Below are 6,550 nucleotides of genomic sequence, written 5' to 3'. Positions count from 1 at the left end.
AGGATCGTCTCCTTAAGGAGCGACCACTCTCCTTGGACACCTGGCTTCCCTCCCCTCTGGGACCTCAGTGCTTCCCCAACTATCCTCCTTAGCTCATTGAAGTTTGCCCTCCTGAAATCTAGGGCTGCAGCCTTACTGCATGCCTTTGCCACCTTGCGCTGGATGGTGAATTCCAGCAGGCGATGATCGCTGTCGCCCAGGTGGTCGAACACCTGCAGCCCCCTCACCAGGTCATCACCCATGGCCAGCACTAGGTCCAACAAGGCGTCTCCCCTGGTGGGGCTGTGCACCTCCTGGGTTAGATGGAGGTCCTGTACTCTGTCTAAGAACTTACGTGAGCAGTCAGACCTGGCTGTCTGTTCTTCCCAGGAGATGTCCAGGAAGTTCAGGTCCCCCATGACTACCACATCCTTAGCCTTCACTACCTCTGTGAGCTGACCTAAGAATTCCTGGTAGTAACCCCATAGCCTCAGGCTAGATCAGGTCTAGAAGCCTGGTTTGCCTAGATGTGATTCGACGTTTAAGAGGGGATCTAGTTGGTGTACAGGTGCAACAAGCTACATTTCTTTTGCTCTTTGCACTTATATTTTAGACTTTTTTTTCTTGAGGTCTTTGCTCATGTGCACCTTAATTAAACCAATGTTCTCTTTGGCTTTCATCTTCCAGCCTGCAGTCTACTGTGGTCACGGGTTTTGATGCTGTAGATATGAAACAAGTGAAGGGCAGGGTGAACCGATACACCAACTCTACTGAAAAACAAAAGACTCTTCCCAGCTAGGGGCAGGTCACAAACTCCTGGGAAAGGATGATGAAGGGAAGAGCAGGAAGGCCAGGTCACAATTTACCATTATAACAATTGGAGGAAAAAAAGAATATGTTTTCAGTGTTTAATAACCTCCTTACACAGACATGGTTACTTTTCAGGACCAGAACATTAGGTTTCATTTTTGTCATGCTCTGTAGTTGCAAAGGAAGTCAGTTATGGCTCCATTTTGTAGTCCTTTTTGAAAGTTCTTGCTCAGCATGGCAATATTTTAAACTGTGAATTTAGAAGTTGCCATACCAGATCTGACAGATTGACCACAAAGTGCTGCATCTTGCCCTCGGCAGTGGTCTGTGCTGAATGCTGTACAGGAGTGCATGTGTGTGCATATATAGGGGAGCCAAGGGGAAAGGAGGTGTGTGTGTGTGGGGGGGGGAATCTAACCTGCATTTGACCCTTTGTGCAGCGCTGTTCATAGTAGAGGATGTTTCTTCCTGATTTTTTTGTTTTTTTTGCGGATTATTAGGTTCCATCCTAAAGTAAGGGGTTTGATTACCCCTGCATTTTCTTGTGTTGCATAAGTACAGATGACAACAGCACTTCTCTTGATGATCCTGGCTGGTATAAATGGCAATACTATGGAACAAATGTGACCTTGGTTCTCTTTATGATCTGAGAAGGTAAAACAGCTTCTCTCAGGCCCTCTTCAACTCTTTTCTTGTTACAAGGTAAATTATCTTCACTTTTGCTAACTCTCACTAGCTCCAGGGCCTCCCCAAATCTCTAACAATCTTTCTTGCTTTTCTCTGGGGCCCTGTGTTTTCAGGACATGTTGATGAAATTCCTTGGCCCTGTGTTTGCATCATTGCTGGGAAAAGGTACAAACAATTTCAGCCTAAACACATTAGCACAGTGATTTTTCAATCTTTTTTCATTTGCGGTCCCCTTTGGAAATTCTGAATGGAGGTGCGGACTGATTTGAATTGTAAGTATGGGTATTTACATACCCATACTTTTATTTGACCATAGACCTCTTTCATGGATTCCTTAGATATAGTCTGTGGACCCTGAGGGGGGCCATGACCACCTGTTGAAAACCCCACTGCATTAGCACCATCAGCAGGCTTCACCAAATCACTGCCTGCTTCCTCCTCCCAAAGTATCCAATATACTCCATTCCATATTAGCCTTTGAGGAATCTAGCATTTCCCTCCCTTCAAACTGAGGAGCTGCTATTAACTAAGACTTTTCCATAGCATTTAGCTAATTTTTAATCCATATGACTACTCTCCTGCTTACATGTTGTTTTCATGGAGAGCTTTATTTAGAAAGATGTCACTGATTCAATTTATGGCCACAGGGTCACCTTTCTCTGCTGTTTTATTTAAGGGACTCTGTCAAAGTGAAAATACAGACTGCTTTCTGAAACTGTTTTTACCTTCTGCCATTAGAAATAAAACCTGAGATTGTTGTCACTGAAAAGTACATGAAACTTTTTGTTCCTTTACCAGTCCGTTTACTTTGTGCTTTTGGTAGCACTTTGTATAGGATGGTTTCATTGCTGAGTATTCACACGTCTGGTGTCTTGTCTCATAAAGTAAGAAGTTTGGTATTGCTTTCAAGTCTGTTCCCTGTTTCTTGGAAAGACTGTTGTACATGTCAGTACAGCAGGGAGAACAAAAAACCTTTCACCTTTTAAAATACAGCCATCTTTTTAAGCGGTGCTTTGTTTGACCCCAAGCTTAAAAGAACCCACTTGTCAGTGTTTTTTTAATTTAAAAATAAAAACAGAAAAAACAAACCTTCAACCAAGTTAGCAAAATCTGTTGGTTAGATGTATTCTCTCTACTTGTGTTCTAATACTCTAACACAGTATTGATTCTCAACTAGGGTGCCTTGAGATCCTTTCAAGGATGAGAGAGGGTGCCACCCTATGTTAGCACTGTAAGGTGTTCAGACATGATTCACATGATAAACCCAGAAATTTCAAAAAGAATCTATAATGTTAAGAACTTTGAGTTGCTGTGATCTTTCTTTGTTCTTTGCAAAAGAAGAGTTGTTGTATTATTTTTCTGTAGTCAAAAATTGAATGAAAACTAAGAGCTGACATTTTAGGAGGGGTGCCTTTAGCCTAATAGGAGGTGCCTTGAATCTGAAAAGGTTGAGAATCACTGCCCCTAACACCTAATTTAGTGTTGAGATGAGGCTCTGGTGCTGGCTTTTTCATCTTCAGGTGCAGTTGTGTTTCTAAGGGTGTGTTTGCATATCCTCCTTATTTGCTCCTGTTTTCTCCCTTTAGCACTCTATGAGAAATGCCTTTTGATGCCAGGGATTTTCTGTGAGTTTCTCTAAGTTGATGCATAATATCTTCTATGGAGGCTCCAATCTGTTCTGTCTGCATTCTGTTCTCCCATTTAAGAAACTTCAGAATAGGGAAGCCCTTCCAATTTTCTGTATTAAAGACTGATAAAATTAAATGTTTTTCTGACTTCCTCCTTTGTTAGTCCCTCTGTCCTAGGTGGCCTGGATGCCCCCTTAGTTCCACTGGCAGAGTTTGTGCTTCTGCTGTATTGAATGAATTACTTATCTTTATGTCCTTCATTTCATGATCTGTGTGTGTGTGTGTGTGTGTGTGTGTGTGTGTGTGTGTGTGAACTTCCATAACTGGCACCCTGCCTGGAAGAGTTTATATTAAAATCTGTTTATGCTGTTTGGACAGGACTTCCACTGTTTAAGGGATCTATTTTTTCTTCTTAAACCTCATGTCATTTCTCTGCCTAGCCATGAACTATACTCTTCTGTTTTTTGCTTTATGGGCTCTAGGACCCATGTTTTAGTTTAGTCTGTGGTAGAGTTCTTAAAAACAGATTAAATTGGAAACTGTGTAGTGTGTGAATTTGTTTTTCATTTCTTTCCTTGGCTGCAATCACAACCATTCTCTTCATAGACTGATAGCAGCCCTTATTTACCAGTGCCACTAGTGCAATCTAAGGTGCTTGGCACCTTGGATGATTGATCAAGTTCTTAAGCTGATCACTGTTCCCGTCAGGGGTTGCCCTGTGATATCTGAGCATTCTGGGCCCTGGTAGCTGCTCTGTAGACCTCCTGCACTCAGATGAACCAATCTTTTCTTTCCTTATCCACAGGTGCTCAGGCTACTCAAATTTATGATAGTTTGTGGTGTCATCTTGCTTGTTGGAACTGATCCACATGTGCCAGTTAATCTTGGGGTAGCGAAAATCATTCAGTATTGCTGTTGTATCCACTGATGTTGCTACTCTAATCTTTCCCAATATACTAAGCTCTTTGTTGTAATTTCTGATCGGGGTGCCTGCAATATCTTTCTCCAGTTATGTCAGGGTTTCTTGCTTGGGCTTTGTAACCAACTAAAATCCACCCAGGGCTCAAAAAATGCACTTTTCTTCCCTGCACTGGCAAAGCAGGCGAGTGAGTGGGCAAATGGAGTATTGCCCAGCAGTGTGCTCATCTTCCCCTCAGTGTGCTTCTGTGCAGTGAAGCTGTGCTCCAAGCTCTCTGATCTTCAACAGAGTAGACAACAGAGTATCAGCCACCACAGTGTTTCTCTGTATCTGGTGTTATCTAGTCTGTATTTTTTCAAGAAGACTTAGCAGTACATTGCCTGGTGCTTAGACGTAAAACCCTTGCTAAAGGAAGGAAGAATCCTTGCAGGTGGAGAAAGAGGATGAGCTTTTCCCCAAGAGGCAGAAGACATAGGGATTACTCAGAAAGGAGAGTAAGGGGTTAGTTAGGCTCCCATCTTGGTTGCCAGAATAGATCTCTTTCCTTACAGTAGCTAGGAGGAGAAGCCAAGCTCTAGTAGATCGGATGCTAATTACTTGAGGCTGATGACAAATATTTGGGGTGGAGAGAGCAGCACGGCTTGGAGATGGCATGCTGGGAAGTCAAACTTCCCACCTGCTCATTTTGGCGGTTCTGAATCTTCTTTGACAGTACTCTGCCTACCCCCCTCCACTTTGTATTTGGCTCGTCTCCAGTTTTTAGGCCTGATGCCAGCTGGCGCCCCTGTGCCACGCACTGCTGGAGCTTGTCGTTCAGAATTCAATGGGAATTCCTCAGTGTTCTGGTGCTGAATCTGGCCTGGGGTTCAGTGTTCCCTGTGCATACCTGCATTGGCATGTTTGTGTGTCCTTTATGCAGTTTTCTGAAGGCATTTCAGTGCAATTCTGTGGCATAGCGTGTTTGACCTGTTTGTTTGACCTGTTTCTTGCAGAGGAGCTGCATGCTGCTACAGCAGGAAGGGTCTGGTTCCTTAGATAACTGGCTTGGCTGAGCCCCTCTTCCTGTAGGAATAGGAGGGAACCAGTACCGGTGTTTTGATCAGTAACCTTGACTCTGGGAAGCTGTGCCTGGTGGCCTAGTTCAGCAGCTCCTCATTTAGTTTTATGATGGCTTTTCTGACAGTACTTCAGCAAGGTTGTCAACTCCTGTTTTTTGTTGGAGTATTGATCCCCACTCCAGAAACTCTCTTGAAGAAGTCTACATCAAACTGAAATTCCCATGACTATCAGACTAGTCACTTGCTGTTTTCCCTGTGAAAGAATAGGTGGAGAAGTGAATAGCTTAGTGGACTTATCATAGAATCTGTATCCCAAGGATGGTGGTTCAGATTCGGCCCAGATCAGTCCTGACAAAGTTTTGATTTTTTGGCCAAGTCTGAAATGTTCATGCTTATTTCCTGGCCCTGCTTACCTTTCTGCCCTCTTACCCCAGTTCAGCTCAATGCAGTGTTTTGGTATTAATGTTCAATGTTGTCTATTCTTGTTTGTATGGGCTAAGATACTTCCCAGCCAGAGACAGAATTGTGTGGGCAGTGGCAACATGGTAATGTCTCGGGTGGCTTTCTGGCAGTGCCTGTAGACCTACTTGGTCTCAGGGATGGAGGTCTTAAGTAGCCCTCTTCTAGATTGGTTCTTCTTGAATTAGAGTGATCCAAGAAGAGCCTGTACCTCCCCTTTTCAAAGCAGCACCTGGCACAAAGGGGGAAGTAAATACTTGGGGGAAAGAATTTTTACATTGTGAAAAGGTGAATAATTGTCCTCCCCTTTTCCCCCACCCTTGTAAGAAAGAACAAACCACAGCCACATGAGGTAACATCCATTTTTTCCCTTTTCTCTCCAGGCAAAGACTTTTTTACTGGCTGAATGAAGCTTGTTTGTCAGTGAGGGTGAAATGTTTTAAGCTTTCTAAGGTGGTGATACACCTCTAGTAAAAGCGGGGTGGACATATAATACACAGCTTTGCATGAGTGTAAACCACTCCGTGCTTGGATAAAGTTCTCCCTCCAAAAGTAAGAAGTAACTCATAGAAGTTATGTTAGGCAACTGCTGGTGTACATGTAAGCAGTTTAGTCAGATCCCTGATGAATCTATTTGTAGATTCATAGATTCCTGGATGCAGGGGTTGGAAGGGACCTCAACAGATCACTGAATCTGAAACCCCTGCCTAGGCAGGAAAGAGTGCTGGGGTCACATGACCCCAGCCAGATGCTTATGCAGCCTTCTGTGAAAGACCCCCAAGGTAGGGGAGAGCACCACCTCCCTTGGAAGCCCATTCCACATTTTGGCCACCCTTACTGTGAAGAAGGTTTTCCTGATATTTAGCCTAAATCTGCTCTCTGTCAGTCTGTGACCATTGTTCCTTGTTACCCCAAGAGGCGCCCTGGTGAACAGAGCATCTCCGATCCCTTGCTGCGTCCCCCTAATGAATTTGCAGGCAGCCACAGGATCACCTCTCAGCCTTCTCTTG

This window comes from Gavialis gangeticus, unplaced genomic scaffold, assembly GCF_001723915.1.
Source record: "Gavialis gangeticus isolate Ggan-Ray unplaced genomic scaffold, GavGan_comp1, whole genome shotgun sequence".
Classification (NCBI taxonomy): domain Eukaryota; kingdom Metazoa; phylum Chordata; order Crocodylia; family Gavialidae; genus Gavialis; species Gavialis gangeticus.
Note: the sequence above shows the minus strand (reverse complement) of the source record.